At 36.8% G+C, this 25,295-nt stretch overlaps 1 long non-coding RNA gene across 1 annotated transcript in view; it reads left to right on the top strand.

Annotated features, from left to right (window-relative positions):
* Window positions 1-1,123: 1,123 nt before the first annotated feature.
* The window catches only part of LOC129629856 (uncharacterized), a 125,984-nt gene continuing 101,812 nt past the window's right edge, over window positions 1,124-25,295 (top strand). Inside the window, exon 1 of the long non-coding RNA XR_008703351.1 lies at window positions 1,124-1,453. This is a non-coding gene — a long non-coding RNA (uncharacterized LOC129629856). The remainder of the gene's footprint in view (window positions 1,454-25,295) is intronic.

The following is a 25,295-nucleotide window of genomic DNA, read 5'->3' as shown; positions in this document are numbered from 1 at the left end:
CTTTAACATTCATAATAATGATGTGCCATGAAGTAATAGAGGTCTGATGGCAGTACTTCACTGCTGGAAATCAAGAGACCAAAATTACCATATAAACATCAAGGATGGAAGAGAAGACAAAAAGTTGACTGGCAGGGCGTTTAGAGGTAACTCATAGAGAGTGGCCTCAATAATGTCAAGTAGCTATACACAATTACTTCAGTCCTGTCTGACTCTTTGTTGCCGCATGGACCATAGCCCATCAGGCTCCTCTATCCATGGGATTCTCCAGGCAAGAATACTGAGTGGGTTATCATGCCCTTCTCCAGGGAATTTTTCCCACCCAGGGATCAAACCATCATCAACTGTGTCTCCTGTATTTCAGGCAGATTCTTTACCGATGACCCACCAGGGAATCCTATGGGCAAACAGACTAGTATCTAACGAGGCTTCTATCTATCTAATGTTAGGGGCTTCCCAGGTTGGGCAGTGGTAAAGAATCCGCTGGCCAATACAGGAGACACAAGAGAAGGGTTGGATCCACGGATCAGGAAGATATCCTGGAATAGGAAAGGCAACTCACTCCAGTCTTCTCGCCTGGAGAATCCTGAAGACAGAGGAGCCTGGCAGGCTACAGTCCAGGAGGTCGCAAGAGTCAGACACTGAGTGAGCGCGCGTATGCGCGCGCGCGCGCGCACACACACACACACACACACACACACACACATACCTTATTAGTCAAAAACACATACACACACTTTGTCAAATTTTACAATAAGAAAAAGGCAAGAAGGAAGGAACAGGACGCTGAGGGAAGTTGTCCCAATAGACAGTAATTATCACTTGCTCAGTTCTCATACTTGAACCAATTTTCAGCTCCAGAGTAACTGAGGTTGCCACGCACCTACAAGGAACAGAACACAAAGTTGCAGAGGTGCTGCTCAGCACTGAGTCCCAGGCAGCCCGGCTTCCAGCCCTGGTGCACACCGCGCAGGCGCAGTAGTGAGAGGCTTGAGGCAAGCGCCGCACGGCCACCCCGCCCGCCGCCCTCGGACTCCCCGGGGCCGCACGCGCTCAGGCCCAAGCCTGCCCGCGAGCGGCGCGGCAGCTCCTCCAGCCCTGGGGCGCCCCAGGCGTTGTACAGCACCAGGTTACCTCCTGGAGGAGGGCGGCTGGAGCCATGGCTGTCAGGCGGTGATCTGGAGGGACGCCGACTCCTCACACGAGGTCTATCGATGAGATTAACATTTAAATTCATGGACTTTAAGTAAAGTAGATTACCCTCCATTAACTCCATAAGGTGGATGGACCGCATTAAATCAGCTGAAGGTCTTAAGTACAAAAACTGACCTCTGAGAACAAGAAGGCATTCTGCAGCAAACTACCTTGGGATTCAAAAGTCACCTCTCCCCGGGGCCTCCCGCCTGCTAGCTTACCTCATCAGAATTTGGACTCACCAAGCCTCCACTATCAGGTGAGCCAGTTCCTTAAAATAAATCTCTGTACCTCTGTGCAGTGCTCAGTCATGTCTGACTCTTTGCCACCCCGTGGACCGTAGCCTTCCAGTCTCTTCTGTCCATGGAATTTTCTAGGCAAGAATACTGGAGTAGGTTGCCATTTTCTGTTCCAGGGATCTTCCTGACTCAGGGATCAAACCCGCGTCCGTTGTGTCTCCTGACCTGACAGGCGGATTCTTGACCCCCGAGCCTCCTGAGAATCCCCTCTGGTATATGCTCACATCCTGTTGGTTCTGTTTCTCTGAAGAGCTCTCACTCCTACACCATCATTCCAAAAACCCACTGAAGCGTTTTGCGGTTCAAGTTTCTACAACTCTAGTCTTTGCAGAGTTAGAGGTTTTAGTCACCCCTTAGACGAAACGGGGTGCCCTTTCGTCAGGACAAACAATAAAGGTTCTGTTGAAATATGAGCTGTGGAACATTTTATGTCCTTACATTAAGGAACCAGCAGGCAACAAACGTGTGTCACTGTTGTTGTTCAGTCGGTACGTCGTGTACGACTCTTTGTGATGCCATGACTGTAGCCTGCCAGGCTTCTCTGTCCATGAGATTATTCTGGCAGGAATGCTGGAAGAGTTGCCTTTTCCTTCTCCAGGTCTCACCATACTGGCAGCTCTAATTAAACATGATTAGAGGTAGAGATGATTCTGAACTATAGGCATAGGGAGGAATTTGTAACTCAGGTGATCCATTTGGGTTCCCCTAGGGAATTGTAACCATCAGTAGACAGGTGCAAATGCCTTGGCTTGAGAAAAGTATGATTGCCAAGGACTCAGACTCCTCAAGAATGAAAGTCTGTGGAAGTATCACCAGCTAAGCCACCAAAGAGCTGCCAGGGTATGAGCCAAGGGGAAAAGAAATTTGGAACTTTCCCAGAATTTAAATATACTTTTAAGATGTTTTCCACGCAACTTTCCTTTCCTTTCTGTCCTCCCATAGAGCTCAGATTTGGAAAAGAGACTGAAGGCTTTTCCACACACATGTTTCTTAGTTATTTTTTTCTCACAGGCTTTTTCCCAATAAATCTTTTATGTGCCCAATCCTATGTTGACGCCTACTTCTTTGAGAAACTGAACTAAACAAGGAGCATGTGGAAATGTGTGTGGGTGACCTGGAAAGGCCACCCGTTCCTTCCTCTTGCACTGCCATGCTTATGTAGTTATAACTCATGGATCCACAACAGAGTGAAGGAAACATGATCTAACTGTGCTCAGACAGAAGAGGATACGTTTAGTGTGCAGAAAGAAAATGAAACCTGCTGCAGCAGTGTTGCAAGAGATCAATGGTATAGAGAAACTGAGGGGAAACTATAAAGTGGTATCTTCATAAGTTGATTTCTGTGTGTGTGTGTGCTCTTTGTGACCCCACGGACTTTTTTTAATATATATTTATAAAGTTATGATCATATGTGTAATTTGTCATTATTGACTCAACATAAGATATTCATGGGATCATATAAATTTCACAGTCATTTTAATAACTTAATAATATTTCATGAGCTATTTGTACCATAACTTGCTTAATCAGTCATCCTTTATTGAACTGCTAGTTTTTTCTTTCCCTATAATTACAGACAAGGCTGGATGATATTTGTACATTTAAGATTCTTTTTTTGTTCACTTGGCTGGTGTGGGGCATTTATCCCTTTTACCCAAGTAATTCCTTGTATTTCAACTCTGAACTTAAGCATTATTTTCTTATAATGTTTTCCCATTCCCTCTAGACTCTAGCTTATTCTCTTTTATACTGTCTTAGCTTGCTGTATTCCACAGCATGTGTTATAGTTTGTTGCTACAAATTCTGCAAGCATTTACTTAAAAAAAAATTCTCTCTTTAAATTCACTAAAAATATGCTATGCACAAGGGTAGGAACATTGTTTTGTTTGACACATTATCTATGGCACAATAATCAGCAGGTAACAAATATTCAATAATTATCAATTTAACCTATGATCAAATATGTTTTCTGACAATTTCTAGTGAAACAGATTTTTGCATTCTTTCTTTAAATTTTAGTCTGTTTAAGAAATGTCATCTTACATACAGAAACGTGTGTTTTAAATTAACTTGCAGCGGTCTTTAGTAGGAAAATTGACTTGTTGCGATGTTCAGTACAAAATATTTTCTTAGCACACATTGTTTCATGTTGTAAAGTGTTGTTTAAGGAGATTGTTAAATTGGCCAGATATGTGAAGAGATCTGTGGTTAAAGTTTATACATTTGACACAATGTAGGGATGTTATCTACATGAGTGTGACATTGTATCTTCTTCCAAACACCTAAATGCTCAAACTAAGAAGCTCAATGGTAATAAATGTCATTGGGAATAGAGGTTTGCTTTAAAAAAAAAACAAACAGATTAGTCAGTGAATAATCACCACAGAAGTAACCTAAGGATAATGTCATATAGATACATTGTAAATAAAGGTATAGAAAAGAATAGGCAAGTCTAGTTGGAGAAGGCAATGGCACCCCACTCCAGTACTCTTGCCTGGAAAATCTCATGGATGGAGGAGCCTGGTAGGCTGCAGTCCATGGGGTCGCTAAGAGTCGGACACGACTGAGCAACTTCACTTTCACTTTTCACTTTCATGCATTGGAGAAGGAAATGGCAACCCACTCCAGTATTCTTGCCTGGAGAATCCCAGGGATGGGGGAACCTGATGGGCTGCCGTCTATGGGGTCGCACAGAGTCAGACACAACTGAAGCGACTTAGCAGCAGCAGCAGTGGTGTGATGGTAGAAAATTTTGTTTCCTCTCAAGAAACAAATATATCAGACAACCCTCTGGTGGCAGTGTTATATTACCTTCTTCCCCTTTATCTGTTTAAAGCTATGTCATTTGAAGGAGCATGAATTTCGTAGGCTGTTTTCATAAACCAACCAAGTACCACCTGGAGTGATCCTGGTACTGAGCTTGTGTTTATGTGGTATTACTTACAAAGATGAACAAGTCTCAGTCTTTGCTCTCCAAAATTAACGTTTAAGAAGGATGGGGAAGGAAATACATTTTCATTTTTAACTTTGCTAAATGAGCACACTAAGCCTTGTATGTGATTAGTGCCATTTGCAAGACATGAGCAAAATGCTGGAGGACTGATCAGAACAAAATGCACCTCTAAGGTTTATGAGTGTCAAAAACAGACTCCATGTGGTGGGGTATTTGAGAACAGTCTTCAGTGATGGGCAGAATTTCAAGACTGATATGTGAGAAGAAAAGAAATACGTTTCAAAAGAATGAATAGCATGATTGAAAAAGTTCAGATATGAAAAACAGGTCATGTACGTTGAATAGAGAAAGGTATTTGCTGGAGTCTGCTGGAGATGGAGGAGATGTGTGAGAGGACAGAAGGTTGTTCTTATTCTCTGATGTGCAACTGAAAACTCTTGTTATTTGTGAGTCAGAGACTATGTTGATATGACCTATACTCCATCTAGTCTCACAATGATGTAGGATGTGTCTGAGTTGAGAGAAGTACGAAGGAAGAAAAAAATTTATTAAAATAGACTTGAATTAGTCTGAAATAAGTATTCAACATAAAAATAAATTTCTAACTGTGCAAAGCACTTTTCAAGTTAAATGTGGGATTAGCAAAATAGTGCTTAATGTGGACATTGCCGAGACTAATTTGAAGAAACATAAACCATATGGCTATTTAAATATATTACTCATTTCTGTTCAGATTTTTGAAGAAAGGTAAATTGTTGCACTGTTCTGACTGTTCAAGTATGAACTCTTCATATTTGAAATTGCCATATGTCTATATTTAAAATCCTGGGAACCTATACTGGAAAATTGAATAATTGAGAAATAATGCTACAAATGCTTTAATATGGTATGAAAAAATTGTGTAAATGTATAGACTTATCACATCCTTCTTTGAAGATTGGAGGTAACTTGGGGATAAGGAAATTTGTTAAAATCCATCAGTACCAATATTTAGTATACTCTCAGGACCACTACATGGTGAGTTGGATCAATAACTTTTAAAGCAGATAGAAAACGACACATTATTATCTATAATTGTCTTCCCTATTCCCCAGCATGTGCTGATTTTTTTTTCAATTTCTTTGTAAGGAGTATCATATGCATCCCAAACTCACCCCACTATATAGTTGTAACAAAAGAAAGAAAGTAAGAAGAAGAAAAAAAAAAAAAGACAGAGGAAATGAAATCATGTCTCTACACTTCTGGAAACAATCATACTGTATGAGTCAGAGAGTGGGTCATTGCTGTTTTGCCAGAATACCATAGAACTCTATTGAAAAACCAAACCAACACAAAAAGTAGTTTAAGGGGAAAAAAAAGACAAGCAGTCAAAATATCGCAGCCTCTGTAGATTGATGCTGTGTGGATGGTCTTTGTTTATGGCTAGGTGTTGGAAAATCTGTTATATGAAAAATAGGGATTATACTTTGAAAATAAAAGACTGGCAGTGATTCCAGGACAGGTTTTATAACAACTGTTTATAACAGCTTATAACAACTGATTTGAAGGAATTTTTCAAATTTCAAGGCCACCTAGTGCCTGTCCTTCTAACTGTGGAACCATAGATTGTTTTTCAATTTAATTTACACATATATTTTGTGCTCAAGGTATCCTGTAACAATTAAAAATAATACTGTCCTATGGATGCATATTGCTAACTTTTAACTCCAACATACATATTTTAATTCCACAATGCATTTTGTTAGTTTGTTTGTTTGCTTAACCATTATTAATCAGGATAGCATAGATCTGAAAAACATGATTTTGAATTCACACTGATATGGCTACATTTCTAGATATAAGCAATTTCTTTTCTTTTATTGCTTTTTGTTTTTGTCTAGTGGTGATAATATGCTCTTGTTGTATATGTATATGTGTTTAGACATAATTACTTATAATTTTTTTTGAAAAATTTAACCAGTGTATCATGCATCGTTGGAACAATATTTTTTCTCTATGAAATCAATGAGAAAAAAGTAATAAGTTAATTAAAAATATTCAAAGTTTGATATCTCATGTCAGATATTAAGTTGCTTAGAGTTTCTGTAATCTTAAGTCCATCCATATGAAGAAAAGCAGTGTATAGCTATGGCTGTTAATACTATTAAGATGAATATACAGATGATAAATGGATAGATAGATAAATACATAGATGATAGGTGATGGACACATACATACATATATACTTACATGTTACCACACACACACACACAACTGTATATACACTATTGCACAAATTGAGACTGCTTGGAATTTATGATGATGGTCAGTAATAGGTGTTTATACAAGACCTCTGAAATTCTGTCTCATTAATTTTATATTGTTTACAAAATAAAAAATGACTTAAGTTCTCAGTTAAGACAGTAACAGTTTTCCTTTTAATAATACAGAAATTTCTATCTTTCAAATCAAACATTTACTTTATTTCAATATTATGCCCAAATGATTGTTTTAGCAATATGCCATTTTATTTCTGTAGAGTCTTCAATATAATTGATTATATAGCCCCCATATTTCTTCTTCACCCCAAAGATAGTCTTTGCTCAGATATTGATATCATTAATAATTTATTGACAAAGTCTTCAGTTAATCTAAACGTAAGACCAGAAACTATAAAACTCCTAGAGGAGAACATAGGCAAAACAGTCTCTGACATACATCACAGCAGGATCCTCTATGACCCACCTCCCAGAATATTGGAAATAAAAGCAAAAATAAACAAATGGGACCTAATTAAACCTAAAAGCTTCTGCACATCAAAGGAAACTATTAGCAAGGTGAAAAGGCAGCCTTCAGAATGGGAGAAAATAATAGCAAATGAAGCAACTGACAAACAACTAATCTCAAAAATATACAAGCAACTCCTACAGCTCAACTCCAGAAAAATAAATGACCCAATCAAAAAATGGGCCAAAGAACTAAATAGACATTTCTCCAAAGAAGACATACAGATGGCTAACAAACACATGAAAAGATGCTCAACATCACTCATTATCAGAGAAATGCAAATCAAAACCACTATGAGGTACCATTTCATACCAGTCAGAATGGCTGCAATCCAAAAGTCTACAAGCAATAAATGCTGGAGAGGGTGTGGAGAAAAGGGAACCCTCTTACACTGTTGGTGGGAATGCAAACTAGTACAGCCACTATGGAGAACAGTGTGGAGATTCCTTAAAAAACTGGAAATAGAACTGCCTTATGATCCAGCAATCCTACTGCTGGGCATACACACTGAGGAAACCAGAAGGGAAAGAGACACGTGTACCCCAATGTTCATCGCAGCACTGTTTATAATAGCCAGGACATGGAAGCAACCTAGATGTCCATCAGCAGATGAATGGATAAGAAAGCAGTGGTACATATACACAATGGAGTATTACTCAGCCATTAAAAAGAATACATTTGAATCAGTTCTAATGAGGTGGATGAAACTGGAGCCTATTATACAGAGTGAAGTAAGCCAGAAAGAAAAGCACCAATATAGTATACTAACGCATATATATGGAATTTAGAAAGATGGTAACAATAGCCCTGTGTATGAGACAGCAAAAGAGACACTGATGTATAGAACAGTCTTATGGACTCTGTTGGAGAGGGAGAGGGTGGGAAGATTTGGGAGAATGGCATTGAAACATGTATAATATCATGTATGAAATGAGTTGCCAGTCCAGGTTCGATGCATGATACTGGATGCTTGGGGCTGGTGCACTGGGACGACCCAGAGGGATGGTATGGGGAGGGAGGAGGGAGGAGGGTTCAGGATGGGGAACACATGTATACCTGTGGTGGATTCATTTTGATATTTGGCAAAACTAATACAATTTGTAAAGTTTAAAAATAAAATAAAATTAAAAAACAAAAACTCAACATTCAGAAAACTAAAAAAAAAAAATAATAACATGTATATAAATAAAATATTGAAGTATTATGGGGAAGCCAGACCAATTCCATTGTAATTTTGTTAATAAGTGAATATAAAACATTTAATAATAATTCCTTATTGTTTTGAGAACTAAAAGATTAGTTAAGACAAATGTCAACTAAATATATTTTTGACAAAGAATTATTCATTCTGTTATTTAAAATTTATTCTTTAATTTTTCAATAATAGCACATAGTAATATCTTGAGAGTCCCTTGGACTGCAAGGAGATCCAACCAGTCCATTCTAAAGGAGATCAGTCCTGGGTTTTCTTTAGAAGGACTGATGCTAAAGCTGAAACTCCAATACTTTGGCCACCTCATACGAAGAGTTGACTCATTGGAAAAGACTCTGATGCTGGGAGGGATTGGGGGCAGGAGGAGAAGGGGACGACAGAGATGAGATGGCTGGATGGCATCACCGACTCGATGGACGTGAGTTTGGGTAAACTCCGGGAGTTGGTGATGGACAGGGAGACCTGGCGTGCTGCAATTCATGGGGTCGCAAAGAGTCGGACACAACTGAGTGACTGAACTGAACTGAACTGAATATTGACAGGTGGCTATTGATGAAACTGATGGAAGGATTTCATTCATTTACCAAATTTTTATTGCTTTCAAAAGGTCTGTTAAATACTTGGAATGCATAAATGAATGACCATTATTCCTACCTTAGTAGACTCCAGTCTATGGGAAATGGTGACTTGCAAATATTCAACATTATGCATAAAGTGCTAAACATAAAGACACATTCAAAGAACCCCATAACCCATAAAATTTGTTTTTTCATGTATTTTCTTCATTTACAAATGTAAGGAATTTTTAAATGTTTCTTCTTTATTATTACAAAATCTCTGTCTTCCTGTCCTTCACTGTTGTTCTCTTCTGTAACAGTAGATGCATTCTTATATTAACTGTCAGTTTTCTTTGTTTATGCCTGGACAACAAGACAGACAAACTGAAATACTAAATGTATAAGTCAAATTATTTACACGGAAAGTTATTTTACCAAATGAACTGAAATTTGAGGGTTGCTATGTTTTGTTTTTCTTGTGTAAGATTTACATGATTTTAGATATTCTGGAGAATAAATTATAAAACTTTTTAACTACTAAATGAATATATCTGTACTTAAATTTAAAGTTTGAGTTAATATTTGCTTTATCTGTATGCTATTTACCAGTATTATAGTGAAAAAGCGGTGAGGCAACTAGGTTTGTAGAAGCCCAGATAGTTTATTATCATGTTAGTATGGAAAATTTCTAGCTTTCAATAGGTAGTTTTTTTTTTTTTAAGTATTAATCCTTTAACAAGATAAAACCTATTGAAAAAGCTGTTAATGTAGAAATCATTTTGTTCTGGGAGCAAATGTGAAAAATTCTGTAATCTTCAGACAATGAAATTGTGGTTGTTTTGAGGTCAAAATGATCAGTATTATTTTTCTCTTGAGCAACACAGGAAGTAAAGGGATTTTTTTGTTAATTCCATCTGGCTCACATATGTCATTTATTGTGAAAATTGGTCATATATGAAAACCTTATGGCAAATCTGTTTTGAAACACATTCATTTTTATGGGGAGATAAAAGGCCTAGTACATATTATAGGCATATTTGAAGATGATATATTTACCTATTCACATTAAAAAAAATTATGTTGGTAAATGGTAATCTTTTTCAACTCATGATTATCTAAAATAATATTTAGCATTTTTCCAGTCCAAAGGATGACATTTGAATAAAATATTTTTAAAGAAATTTACTTCTATTACTAAAGGATATATAGGTATATGTAGTGAATATATTAGGGGAACTCTTATTCTTTTAATAATGTTTTTGATGTTTTGGCTTATGAATCATTTCTTTGAAAATTCTAATTCATTCTTTATTTCCATTTAAATTTGATTTCTAAGAAAACATTAACTAGATGATTTATATTTTTAGAATGTATAAACAATATAATATTTTAAAGTTTTGGTTTTACAAATAAAGAAGTAGACCTTTAAAATGCAAGTGCAAGACTAAATCAGTTTATAAATATATATATATATGTCTATATATGGTTTTTATTCCATATCCAGCTTTCTCTACAGGACTGTCTTATGCATTAAAAACAATCTGACTGAAAATATAGTGTGTAAATGAACTTTAATGTGGTGCCTGATATTCTTCTGATGCAGTCAGTTACCCTGTGCCTGAGTCTTACTTCCCTACTGTTCTCCCCACTGGGGCATAAATTCTCAAATGTATCTAGAGTCCTTGCTATTATAAAGTCCTCCTCCCTCCTGTAGGTCAGCGAAGAGGGAAAGGTTACAAGTTCAGAAAATACTGCTGAACCAAGCAGCTTATGCATTCACCTGTAAACTTACAGGCACACAGATATATTTTCTCAATATCCCATAGTAGTTTCAGGTCATGCATCTGTGCTGAGATGATAACACTAAGGCCCAGTGAATGCCACATTACTGTGATGTAAGGTTTCTTTTAAAGCCAACAACAAGATTACACTTAATTATGGCCTCATTGAAGCCAAGTTAGATGTGCAATAGGCAAAAATAGAAGTAGGTAGAAGAGTTAGAGGAGGTGAATGTATCATAAAGAAAATGCATATCTGTGCCTTTCCTGCACATTTCCTGTACAATATGTGAAAACAATTTGGAATTTTGATTCCATGAATACATTCCACATTCTTTTCATTTCTTTGACCAATCTGTACTATGTTTCTTAGGCAAGATGTGTATTGCTAAAATGGCATCAGGAATTTCATTATTGAGTTTAGATTTATGGAATTGAAATATGGTGTCATAGAACTAAGTGATAATTCAATGCAACCAGGATAACTTAATAGCGTCTCTGAGCATGTGGTGAACACTTTAGGCAACAGCAGTCTCTTTTCACATATATGAACTTGGTTTTTGAAAAAAATAAGGATGTAAAGTAGGCAAACAGAATAAAACCAAATGTATCCAAGTTGCCTACCAAATCCACCCAGCTGAAGGTTGAAGTTACATGCAAACTTTAAAGTTCTTTGCATTGTTGCTTACCCAGTGAGGCACTTGTAAAACTAACAGTGCAAATGATTGCAATATTCAGTACAATTTCTGACACAATTATTTGGAGCTTCAGACCCAGGACAGTTTTGAGCTTCTCAAACTAACAACTCTGCCATCAGTGTAATATTTGTCACCTTCTAGAATTCTGATAGGTACCATAATTGTGTAGTATTGATCAATATGCTATGCTTTATATCAATATAAAAAACAAATATCAATTACAGTTACTTGGGAAAGTTTATGAGAACTCATGAAAGCTTTTCATCCATTTTAACAGTCTCCACTGAAGGACTCAGCAAATCTTATCTTTTCTTTATGAGCATACAGCTTTGCCTAGGAAAATCAAGTAATCAGGTACTATTCAAGTGAAATCATCTAGTTAGACAAATGCCAATGTAAAGGTTTTGTTGATGTTTGTTTTCCAGTTTCTTGGCTGATCAGGGTATATTTACAATGGAAAATCTTTTGAGTAAACTATAATTGTATTATTCAAAATGTGGATCTAGAGCAGATTTATCAGCTGTTTTTCAGTGTACACCTGCGTAGTACAATGGAATTATAGGTTTTAAAAAGGAGTGCTTCAAAATACAGTGTTGATTTTCTTCCCTTGAAGTGCAGGTCCACACTTTTCTTGGAGTGTGTGTGTGTTCAGCTGGTTCTCCACACCTTGGTCACAGTCTCACTGACCTTCGTTGCTTAGTTACAAAATCCTCTTTGTGATTTGTGAGATGCTTGTCTTGATGGAGAGCAATGGATTTCTTTTTCCTAAAGTAAACTTTCAAGAGAGTTTCTGTTTCAGAGTAGAACATATTAAAACCAGTATATCTTGCCAAATTTAGAACTTGCACTTCTTAGGGACTAAAATTATGAACTGGAATTTTTCTTGTCCAAATCCTATTTACTATTGCCAACATTTACTTCCTGGTTCTAGAGAATAGCACCCCAGACTGCTAGAGTTAGAATCTAAGCTTCTTAAAAAAATGAGGCAACTTTATAAAATTTAAAACATGAAGTATAAATATGAGAATATGTTACAAAATGTCATTGTATGTCTTTGGAAGACAAATATTTTTAAACAAATCAATAATGTAACACAACTTCCATAAGCAAACTTGAGAAGAACTATATTTTTAACAATCGTTGATACTAGAAAAAATGTTACATACATATCATTATGTTCATTATCACAGTATTTTTCTCTTCTAGAATTCCATATCCCTGAGCTAGTATCAAAATATGACATCAGATAAATACTTGTTCAAACTTTTATATCCAGTTTTCTATTTTTTTTTTACTCCAGTAATTTAATCAGTTTATAAAGGCACACAAAATAACAGCACTTGCTTACTGTGGGAGTTTAGGTATATGATTCTGGAGATTAAATAGAAGGCAATGGGCAAAGTGAGTGTCAACATCATGGTCAAGTTACAAAGTAACAAATCCATTGTATCATAGACCCAGTTTCCTTCTTGACACTTGAATGTGGAGTCCCACTGAAGTTAGGATAATTGGTACCAGCTGTTTAACTGTTGATTTTTTTGTTTGTTTATTTTCTTTTGGACACAAGCCAACTTGACTTGAAAGCAATGCCACTAGAAAGAAGAGACTAAAGACTGATGCCAGTGTATATGTATGTATTTCTTTAAAACGATTTTTCTCAAGCAGTTCATTTTGAGGCCTTGATGATTCAAACACAGTAATAGTGATAATCAGTTGCTTGACTGCTAAAAGGCATCTGGACTGATTGAAGGCAATAAGAGTAGGGAAAAAACATTTCATTTTTAAGCTCTTTTTTACTGAAAGAATGATTTCCACTTAACAGTGGCAAAATACTTATTTTCATCCTCCTATTAATAATATTTTCTATAATAATATAGTATTGTTAATACTACTAATAATATAATATTCTGTAAGACTTATTTGTAACTAAGGTAACAAATTGGCCCTGAATTTCCAAATTTTACTGTCTTCATAATTATTTTCCTTCATGAAACTATTGAGCAAAATGTATATTTTTCTAGAATCTGAATATCAGATAATATCTTTCCTCCCTCTAAGTTTCAGTGACATAAGTCACTGTCTAACTGAAACATTGCTCAGATATCATCTCAGAGGTTTGTCAAATTCTCAGAGGTTTATCAAAATTCACACTATTTAATATTAAAACCTAGATTATCACTTAAAGTCTCTTAATTCCTAGCTACTGACAGTCCTGCTGCTGCTAAGTCCCTTCTCTGTCCGACTCTGTGCGACCCCATAGACGGCAGCCCACCAGGCTCCCCCATCCCTGGGATTCTCCAGGCAAGAACACTGGAGTGGGTTGCCATTTCCTTCTCCAATGCATGAAAGTGAAAAGTGAAAGTGAAGTCACTCAGTCCTGTCTGACCCTTAGCAATCCCATGGACTGCAGCCTACCAGGCTCCTCCATCCATGGGATTTTCCATGCAGGAGTACTGGAATGGGGTGCCATTGCCTTCTCTGACTGACAGTCCTACTCTATACCATACTAACCTTCTTCCCTATTTTTGCCAAATAGTGATTTTTAAAAATATATATAATAGTTTAATAAACTGTAGAATTGCAAGCTAATTAGTGAAATCAAATTGATAAAACAACAGTTGTAACCTAAAAAGATAAAAGTTTCACTTTAGATAACAGAGAACTTTTTAAAAGTAGTAGAAAGTATGCAAAGAGGTATATTTAAAAGGAGTAATTTGGCAGCAAGGTGGTCAAAAGGATGTTAATATTAAAGATTTGAGAAACAATCAATAAACCAAGGCAAGGATGAATGTGTCTCTCTCAGAGTCACATTCAGAAGATACAGGAAGAAAAGAATGTGTTAAAAGCTGTGAGGAAAGAAAGGTCTGGGCTTGAAAACAGCTGGATAAAAGAAAGGAAGGGTATTAATGCATTAAGGGAGAGTTTGTGCTTTGGATGATGAACCGTTTATTCATGTAACCAAAGTTTACTGAGCTCTTGCTACCTGCCAGACGCTCTTCTCTTTACTTTGATTAAAAGAGAAATAGTCTTTCATGAGGGCTTCCCTGGTGGCTCAGACGGTAAAGTGTCTGTCTTCAATGCAGGAGACCCGGGTTCGATCCCTGAGTTGGGAAGATCCCCTGGAGAAGGAAATGGCAGCCCACTCCAGTATTCTTGCCTGGAAAATCCCATAGACGGCGGAGCCTGGTAGGCTACTGTTCATGGGGTCGCAAAGAGTCGGACATGACTGAGCAAGTTCACTTCAGTTCATTTCACTTCACTACAGTCTGTCATGGAAGTGGACAAGATTGTAGTAACCATCTTTATCATTGCTCATTGCTCAACATCTTTGTCTTTAAACACATCTGTTTAAATGACCTTTTCACACTTCTTATGTCTCTGGAAGAACATGGAAAAGAATAAATATCTAATGTGTAGAATAATAACTAGAACAGACTTGAATTATAACACAGCATTAAACACATAAGTAATTTGACACAGCTGAAAATAAAAATGAGTAGCCCTTCATAGTTTATGAATTACTCTCTTTTCACTTTTCCCAGATCTCCTGAGCCTACCTGTTCCTTTCTCCACTATCGAGGATCTCAACTCTTCTTTGCTTCTTCTGAAGGAACCCTAAGTCAACATTTGATTTATGGGTGGGGAGAACATATTAACTCTGTTACCTGAATACAGGTACCTGAATTCAGGTAACCCTGGTACCTGAATACACTCCCATGAGTTAACTGAGCATTCTTGCCAAAAAGTCTTTAAAATAGAGAATAAGTTAGCTTCACAAAGAAGCATTTGCATTTACTCATTTATCCCACCTCTAATTTCTCCACCATGTTACTGAGGATGGGTGAGGGTTGGCTAGTGCTGGATACAATTAGACTTTTCTTGGACCATACTTTTATCAGTAGGTGGGACCCCAACCGCAGCTGTCAACAAGGCAAAAATACTGGATCAGCTCAAAGTTCCTCTCTCTTGGCACTGTTGACATTTTGAGCCAGATACTTTTTTGTTGTGAGGGACTGTTTTATGCATGGTAGAATCCTTAGCGGCATCCCTGGTTTCTCTATTCACTAGACACCAGTTGCATGGCCCTTCTCCCCCACCCCAATAATGACAATCAAATGGCTGCAGATATTTCCAGTGTCCCCTGGAGGGAGCAAACTCACCCCCAGTTGAGAGTCACTGGTCTAGCTGGGTCAGTCTGTCATACAAATACTCAGAGGCAGTTCAGTTAATAGGGGTCATACCAGCTGACCCATGCTCTCCGACTTCATATAGTGCTATCCTCCATCTGTGGATCAAAAGCATACCTTTAGGTCTTTTATAAGAAATAAGGTGTTTCTTCTCTGTGGCTAAAATACTTTTAAGTCTATCCATTGGAAGAAGAGGTTGTATTCTTACTGGGCTTTTCTGCTTAATAAAGGCTTCCCTGGTAGCTCAGACAATATAGAATCTGCCTGCAATGTGGAAGACCTGGGTTCAGTCCCAGGGTTGGGAAGATCCCCTGGAGAAGAACATGGCAAGCCACTACAATAATCTTGCCTGGAGAATCCCCATGAACAGAGGAGCCTGGCGGACTACAGCCCATGGGGTTGCAAAGAGTCGAATGTGACTGAGTGACTAAGCACAGCTACTTAATGAGATGAAGTTCATTAGCACTAGAAACCAAAATACTTTCATAGTCAGTATTTGTTTGCCAGGAACATGATTTTACTCCTTTTTTTTGTGATCCCATTGTATAAATTTTATAAAACAAACAAAGGCCTGTTCTTTTATTCTCACATTAAAAATCTAAATAATCACAAAGGGAACATTAAATCTGTTGATCAGATTTACTTTGAAGTCTCAGAGTTATCATTGTGCTGACCCAACCTACTAGATACGCCCATATCAAATTGGGGTTCTGCTCTGAACAACTCAGACTTTAATATGATAACAGCCTCCGTATGTGTGCTTTACTAAATTGCTCATGCATTTCACATAATAGGTAAATATACTATGCATAACTTTTAATCCTTTGGCCATAATACATAATATTTATGTTTTTCAATAAGCATATATCAGCTTAATGAAAAGAATCCCATATATCATTTCTGCTCATCCTCAAGCACCATTTAATAGGAACATGCATTCTCATCCAATCTTTATGTATGTCTAGATTTAATCAGGAAGAGAACAAATTAAACCAAGTGCTTAGGATAATTGGCATTATAAACAGGAGCAAAAACATTTGCCTGATTTTTCTTAAGCATTGAATAAAAAGACATAAATCTTCTGTTCTTTAATATGTTTCAATGCTCTAATGCTTATGAAAGTCACTTTAATGCCATGACAACTCTGAAATTTTTCTTTTGCAACAATGATTAGGTTTAAGCTATATAAAATGACACATTGCCTATGTTGTCAAGGGCCAAGTTGCATCTATATTGTCTATTTTTTTCCTTACTTAACCTTTCTTCACTCAGTTAGTCAATAAATGCACTGAATTTGCAGTAAAGCCTACAAATGATAAGTTTCTAACTGGAATGCATCATTTAAAAATAGTGTTTTACCAGCTAATGTTTAGAACAGGAAAAAATATTTTAAAGGCTTTTCAGTTTATAGTATTCTCTCATTTACTTGATATCCTTATAAATGCTCTAATGATGCTGTTTGAAATTTATATTTTCAAATACTTTTGGAAGCCTGTATTGCCAATAAGAACCTAACAGACTCCATGTTTATGTATTGGTCACCAACTATAGATATTCTAATACTTGAGTCGTGAACTATATCTTTGTATCCTGTATGGGACCTATACACAGTAGGTGCTCAATTAATATTTGTTATGGGTTATACCCATTAGAGCAAGACCCAGATTCCCCATAACCAATCCCTCCCATCGGGAAGCTTCCACAAGCCTCTTATCTTTATCCATCAGATGGCAGACAGAATAAAAACCATTATTACAGAAAACTAACCAGACTGATCACATGGATCACAGCCTTGTCTAACTCAATGAAACTATGAGCCATTCCATGGAGGGCCACCCAAGATGGATGAGTCATGGTGGAGACTCTGACAAAACATGGTCCACTGGAGAAGGGAATGGCAAACCACCAGTATTCTTGCCTTGAGAACCCCATGAATGGTATTAAAAGGCAAAAAATTATGACACTGAAAGATGAAATCCCCAGATTGGTAGTTGCCCAATATGCTATGAGAGAAAAGTGGAGAAATAGCTCCAGAAAGAATGAAGAGTCTGAGCCAAAGTGAAAACAATGTCCAGTTGTGAATGTGACTGGTGATGAAAGTAAAGTCCAATGCTGTAAAGAACAGTATTACACAAAAACCTGAAATGTTAGGTCCATGAATGAAGGTAAATTGAAAGTGGTCAAACAGAAGACAGCAAGAATGAACATCCACATTTTAGAAAGCAGAGACATTACTTTGCCACTAAGGTCTGTCTAGTCCAAGCTATGGTTTTTCCAGTGGTCATGTATGGATGTGAGAGTTGGACCATAAAGAAAGCTGAGTGCCAAAGAGTTGATGCTTTTGAACTGAGGTGTTGGTGAAGACTCTTGAGAATCCCTTGGACAGCAAGGAGCTCAAACCAGTCAGTCCTAAAGGAAATCAGTCCTGAATATTCATTGGAAGGACTGAGCTGAATCTGAACCCCCAATACTTTGGCCACTTGTTGTGAAGAACTGAGTTACTGGAAAAGACCCTGATGCTGGGAAAGATGGAAGGTAGGAGGAGAAAGGGATGACAGAGGATGAGGTGGTTGGCTGGCATCACCAACTCAACGGACATGAGTTTGAGCACCGGGAGTTGGTGATGGACAGGGAAGCCTGGCATGCTGAAGTCCATGGGGTCGCAAAGAGTCAGACATGACTGAGTGACTCAACTGATGTGATTCATAATACATGTGATTGATTTTATGCTTCTCTAACACTGAATAACAGAAAAATAGAGAATTTACAGTAGTGAGATGATAGGGTTTTATACTATAAGTGAACTGATTGCACCCATGTTTTCTAGGTACCCAGTTATTCTTATATATTAATGTTAAATTTTAAATGTGATTGCATGCCATTCAGTAGGTAAACTGAAATCTCAAATGTGTTTAAGAAACAACATGGCACATATTGAGCTCACTTATCCTTTTCAATTTAGAGTTTACTTTCAGGAAATACAAAAAAATCATTTCAAAATTTGGAAAACACTCACAAAGGAAAAAGTTTTGCTTATGTGTTTGGCAATGGAAATGAATTACATACCAATAATTTCCTCTACTTAATTGATTTTCATATTTGAAGAAAATTGCCTGGAATGTTTCATACATTTACAACAATTTTGACTTCCAATTTAAAGCTGTATTTGAGCAAGAAGAAAATGCATTATTTTATTTTCACTGAAGATAATCTTTAATTTTTTATTGCTATAATTCTTCTATATGTGATTCCTTGGCCATTTCCACATAAAGCATCCCTTTTTTAACTCCCTTGATGAGGCTTTGGTGTTTTTTTAAACTAAAATATTATTAATAGTAGAAATTATTATCAGTGTCATGACTCCTTATAAAGACCATTTTAATATTTGTGTATGTGGTACAAAATATTGTCAGAGACCCTGACACAAGCCCCAGTTAAGACCCATTTAGTCATCCCAAGTCTGTGCTTCTGATTAATCATGTGGGCACAGTGAAGAGCCAGGCATTTGTTTACTGACTTGTATTTAAATATGTAAACATTTCAGATATAGATGCGTAGGGAGTCATAAATTAAAATTATTTCTAAGGGTACCACATTGTTATCTCTGTATTATGCATTTTAACGGACTTCCCAGGTGGCACTAGTGATAAAGACCCTGTCTGCCAATGCAGATTAGACATAAGAGACTTGTGTTCGATCCCTGGGGGAGGAAGATCCCCTGGAGGAGCACATGGCAACCCGTTCAAGTATTCTTGCCTGGAAAATCCCATGGACAGAGGAGCCTGGTGGGCTACAGTCTGTGGGGTTGCAAAGAGTCGGACATGACTGAAGGGACTTGGCATGCATGTATTTTAACACAAGAAGAAAGTAAGGAATTCTAACATTTAATGTACACTGATAATTTATAAAGTGCAATTGAAAAAATAGGGATGGCTGATTTCTAAGCCTGTTCCTAGTAGTCACTCTAGAGTTTATAGGCCCAATCCAGTGAGAGTCCCATTTTATTAGGCATTCTGGAAAGACTCTTGGGAAGTAGCTTTATAGTTTGTGGTATATTTTATTGAGTCATCCAGTAGTGTTGGACTTTTATACTTTAAATTTGTATTTCATTTGAGAAAAAAGATGGATCTTATTTGGAACCCAAACTCATGAAAAATGTAAGTGATGGAATTGGGCTGTGCTGTTTTTAGCCCCCAAATAGTCTGTGCTATTAATATTTCTAAGATTGATTTTTGTTTTTGCATGACTCACATATTTTTAAGGAAAAACAATGAAAGAAGGTTTTCCAAATTTTTTGGTAATAGAATAAATATACCCTTTCCCAAGTTATCCATTTTAAAGAACAGCTGTGCTTTGATGGAGTAGATTTAGGCATGTTTATTTTAAAAGCAATTATTTATAGTTACAATTTGTATTTTCACTTAGGAAAAATAAGAGGCTATCAGATCTGGCTGAGGCATAAACTGACTTCGAGGATGTCCTAGGGCTTGTCAGTGTTCTGCCAGGCATGCAGAGATGATACCACAAAATGTTGTTAACAATAGCTTTTTTTTTTTTTTTTAATTGAAAGACAAAATGCCTTTCCCTGTGATCTTCTAACTTGGTTCTTGCTGCTGCTGCTGCTAAGTCACTTCAGTCATGTCCGACTCTGTGCGACCCCGCAGACGGCAGCCCACCAGATTCCCCTGTCCCTGGGATTCTCCAGGCAAGAATACTGGAGTGGGTTGCCATTTCCTTCTCCAATGCATGAAAGGGAAAAGTAAAAGTGAAGTCATTCAGTCGTGTCTGACTCTTAGCGACCCCACGGACTGCAGCCTACTAGGCTCCTCCATGCATGGGATTTTCCAGGCAAGAGTACTGGAGTGGGGTGCCATTGCCTTCTCCAAACTGGCTCGAACCTTTATTAAATTAACTTTTTATTGTTACTTGGAATTTTTTTTAACCTGGGTATTGTTTGGGCTTAAACAATCAACATAAGCTAATAATTCCCCATTTTTCATACTAATCTAGTAGTCAAGAAACTGGGCCTTTGTCCAACAAAGAAAATGCTGATTACAAATTAAAAAAAATACAACTGAAGAAATATGTCCCGAGTTTTCAGTTGTTACCTTAAATTGGGAGGGGGAACAACCAAACTGACATCTTAAAATTAGGTCTAAATGTTCATGGAACAAAATGTGAGTTCCTTCTGGAGAGCCTGTGAAAGCAGCTATAACTGAACAGCTATAATTTTGTGGAATTTAATTCCATGCAAGGTTAGAGCTTCTCTCCAAACTCTTTAATTATATATCTTCAGGAAGGATTCTTTGTTTCCTGAGTCTGGACCCATACAGACTTGAACTTAGAAGTTTTGAATCACATTTCCTTTTTAAGTGTTATTTGAGGTAGTTATTGATCTCTTTTTAAACTAATGTCTTAGTATAATAATTGGGGGTTCATGTAATGTACATGTTGCTAAAATACTTAATTAACAAAGTCAAATAAATGAAGCATCATTTTCAAATTCATTCATACATTCATTTAACATATATTTATTGAGTGTCATTTTGGTTTGGACACTGCTGAAAGTTAGAGCTATAACCATAAAATGAAAATGAAGACTTCATGCCCCTGTGGACCCCACAGTTTATCAAAATCAAGAAATTATTTCAGAAAGCTATTATCCTATTGTAAGCCATACATCTCATGTTTATCTAAATTGTCACATATAGATAAAGCCAATGGTATTATCATTGATATTACCATCTTTGAAATAGATATTTATGTAAATGTTAATTTTGAAGACTGATTTTCATTATCATTATATATTATGATTGGGTAACATTCTATACAGTTTTGAGAGGAGTCAGCTTTATGACTTAATTATCATTTCAGAAATTTAATTCATACCTGTAGTTTTTGCTTCTTTAAGCAAAAGAAAAATACCTAGCATATCGCCCATTTGTTAGTTTTGTTAGTTTTGTTTTTCCCAATAGAAACAGGAAACATTTTATTTTTTACAAAATTAAAGCCAGTATTTTACACTTAATTAATTACTTCTTTGACAATCAAATTCTAATTAATTACTTTTATTAACATTGTGTGTGCCTAGATACTAGTTTTATTCCCTACTGATATGTTCTATACTTCAGGCAGATATAGTTTACTTAACCATATCTCTTGTAAAATAAGGATCCAGAAACTCTGAAGCAAATCCAATTTTTAAGCACAATAAGCATTAAGGATTAGGGAATGTATCTAGTGGAAACTGACTTGACATTTTAAACAATAAATACAAAATTATTGTGCTTAATAAAACCAGTTAGAACATTATATGAATTCCATTTTTAATTCAGCCAATGAAAAATGTTTAACTGTTAAGGAATATTTTTCTCATTGTAATTCTGATTTCATACTGACATAAATTTAGGTCCTCCTGATAGCTCAGTTGGTAAAGAATCCACCCGCAATGTGAGAGACCCCGGTTAGATTCCTGGCTCGGGAAGATACCTTGGAGAAGTGATAGGCTACCCACTCCAGTCTTCTTGGGCTTCCATTGTGGCTCAGCTGGTAAAGAATCCACCTGCAGTGTGGGAGACCTGGGTTTGATCCCTGGGTTGGGAAGGTCCCCTGGAGAAGGGAAAGGCTACGCATTCCAGTATTCTGGCCTGGAGAATTCCATCGACAGTCCATGGGGTCTCAAAGAGTCTCAAAGACACGACTGAATGACTTTCAGTTTCACTTTCAAAATTATGTTGGCTTCCCTGGTAGCTCAGCTGGTAAAGAATCTGCCTGCAATACAGGAGATCCCAGTTCGATTCCTGGGTTGGGAAGATCCCCTGGAGAAGGGATAGGCTACCTTCTCCAGTATGGTTGGGATTCCCTGGTGGCTCAACTAGTAAAGAATACGCCTGCAATGTGGGAGACCCGGGTTCGATCCCTGGCTTGGGAAGATCCCTTGGAGAAGGGAATGGCTACCCACTCCAGTATTCTGGCCTGGAGAGTTTACAAAGAGATGGACACCACTGAGCAACTTTCACTTTAAAAATTAATATAGGTTTTTTTTTCCCACACATTTTGTGTTTTAATCAGAAAATTTTATGAGTTGCTTTTAGAAAGAAGCAAAGTTTTTGTAAAAATAAATCTTTTATCTTTTACACCTAAATCAGCGATTAGAGTTGATTTCAATATATAATATTAGATATATTAAAGTTTATAATGTTAGCAATGCATATAAAGTTTGTTAAGTGAAACCTCTTTTGTTTGGCTTAATAAACAAAAAATACTTTAGTTATTTGAAGCACATTTAAACCACATTTAAGCACATTGTAAATAAGATTTTTCTATTTAAAATAAATACTCCTTTATTTAATAATCTATGGCTCAGATGGTAGAGCGTCTGCCTGCAATGCAGGAGACCTGAGTTCGATCCCTGGGTCAGGAGGATCCCCTGGAGAAGGAAATGGCAACCCACTCCAGTACTCTTGCCTGGAAAATCCCATGGATGGAGGAGCCTGGTAGGCTGCAGTCCACAGGGTCACAAAGAGTCGGACATGACTGAGCGACTGAACTGAACTGAACTGAAAGTTTATCTATGTATAGAGTTTCTTTCTTTAGTATATATGAAATCAATGATCTTTCCATGCCAGAAAAACTATCCAAAATGAAGAGAGATCAGAAAATATTATGATGATTATTTTATGGAATATAGACTTGAGAAGCATTATGTCGCATCCAAATTTGTTTGACTTTGTATGTATAATTAGAAGTAACATAACATTTACCATAAATACAAGAAATATTGATTGTGTGCTGCTTTCTAGGTTCTTTAAGTGAAAGTGCAATTTTTTTAGTTTTTATGAATGGCAGTGTAAGGGCTGATAAATATGAAACATACTGATAGTGAATGGTAAGCTCATAATGAAGGAATTATATATTATGAATAGAAAATGAATATTCTAGGAAATAAATGGTAATTCTAGATAGGACATTATAAGAATAAAGAGAAAAAAAGCATTATTTCTCCTGAAACATTTGACTGGTAAAAAATTAGATATGGTCTGTCTTAAAATTATGTGGTTATATCAATGGGGTGACTCTTTTTCATGAAAAGAAACAAACACAACAAACCCATGTAAACAATGAATGGCAGTCAAAATGTACAATGTTCCTTTTTCCCCCTTGAGTGTATTACTCTAGAATAGTCAAAGGTATTTTCAGTGGTCATCTTGTGACTATAATTAACATATTGATAACTGCCAAAATCCATCTTCATATCTACATTTTAGTTTTAATTGGTAACTATAATTAATAAATAAATTTGCTAGGTTTTATATAGCTTCTTCTGTCAAGACATCTCCATGGTGCCAATCTGGCATGATAGTAGTCATTGGATTAATAATTATGTCTGATGGCTCAGTGGTAAAGATCTGCCTGCCAATGCAGCAGATGTGGGTTCAATCCTGGGGTCGGGAAGATACCCTGGAGAAGGAAATGGCAACCCACTTCAGTGTTCTTGCCTGGTAAATCCCATAGAGAGAGGAGCCTGAAGGAGTCCTTGGGGTCACAAAAAGCTAGACACGATTTAGAGACTGAACAACAGCTGATTAAAAATGACCTGGGCTTGGATTATGATTTACACAGTCTATATCTGGAAAAAGATTAAAGTAAAACTGAAAAAAATATCATGAGAAAAATAAGATACTAGAAGATTTAAAGGAGGAAATGCTGTTGTCATGGTTTTGCTTGTAAAACTTATGATTTGGGATATGTTATTTGCTTTGCCTTTGAAGAGTAAAAAATATGCAATTTAACATATGAAGCTAGAAATATGCTTTTGAGAATTGTCTTCATTAAAGGCATAGTTAAAATCCCATCATGAAGTTGCTCAGTCATGACCAACTCTTTGTGACCCCATGGACTGTAGCCCACCAGGCTCCTCCATCCATGGAATTTTCTAAGCAAGAGTACTGGAGTGGGTTGCCATTCTTTTTCCAGGGGATCTTCCCAACCCAGGGTCAAACCTGGGTCTCCTGCATTGCAGGCAGACGCTTTACTGTCTGAGCCACCAGGGAATCGCTACAAAAAATCTCATGATTAGAGAAAATGGACAAAGAAGGGATAAAGGCAAGTCTGTCCAAGGTATTCAGCTTGCTGCTATATACAAGGTGTGAAACTTGCATTATTCCATTTCATTTTATCAGATGTATTGTGGTGCAGGTTTTATTTCCACTTACTACAGATGAATAAACTTAGGGTCACACCGGCTATACAACCTGTCAAAAATGCCAAAATTTATAGAGTGTAGATCCAGGAATTGACCTGATGGGGCTGAATCTAAAGGCCATACTCTTAAAGAGAAGACATGTATATGGAAGACGTAATAGCATGCAGGGCGAAAGCAAGGCCGAAGAAGATGCAAAAGATGCTACATATTTACTAAATTCTGAACTTAACATTTTCCTTTTGTTGAGTGAATTTCATTTGCTACCAACTAAGTTTTTTCACAGGGGCAAATATGACAGCCTAAAACTGAATTGCTTTCTTGAAGAGTGAGATCATTGCCCTTAGATTATGTGGTATGAATTAATGGTGTAATATCAGTAAACAGAAGTTCAGCATCCACCTTGTTCTTTACTATTAATGATACTCTCACAGTCTGTCATTCCTAC

This window comes from Bubalus kerabau, chromosome 16 (assembly GCF_029407905.1).
Source record: "Bubalus kerabau isolate K-KA32 ecotype Philippines breed swamp buffalo chromosome 16, PCC_UOA_SB_1v2, whole genome shotgun sequence".
Taxonomy (NCBI): Eukaryota; Metazoa; Chordata; class Mammalia; order Artiodactyla; family Bovidae; genus Bubalus; species Bubalus kerabau.
Note: the sequence above shows the minus strand (reverse complement) of the source record. Positions and strands in the feature narration are given on the sequence as shown.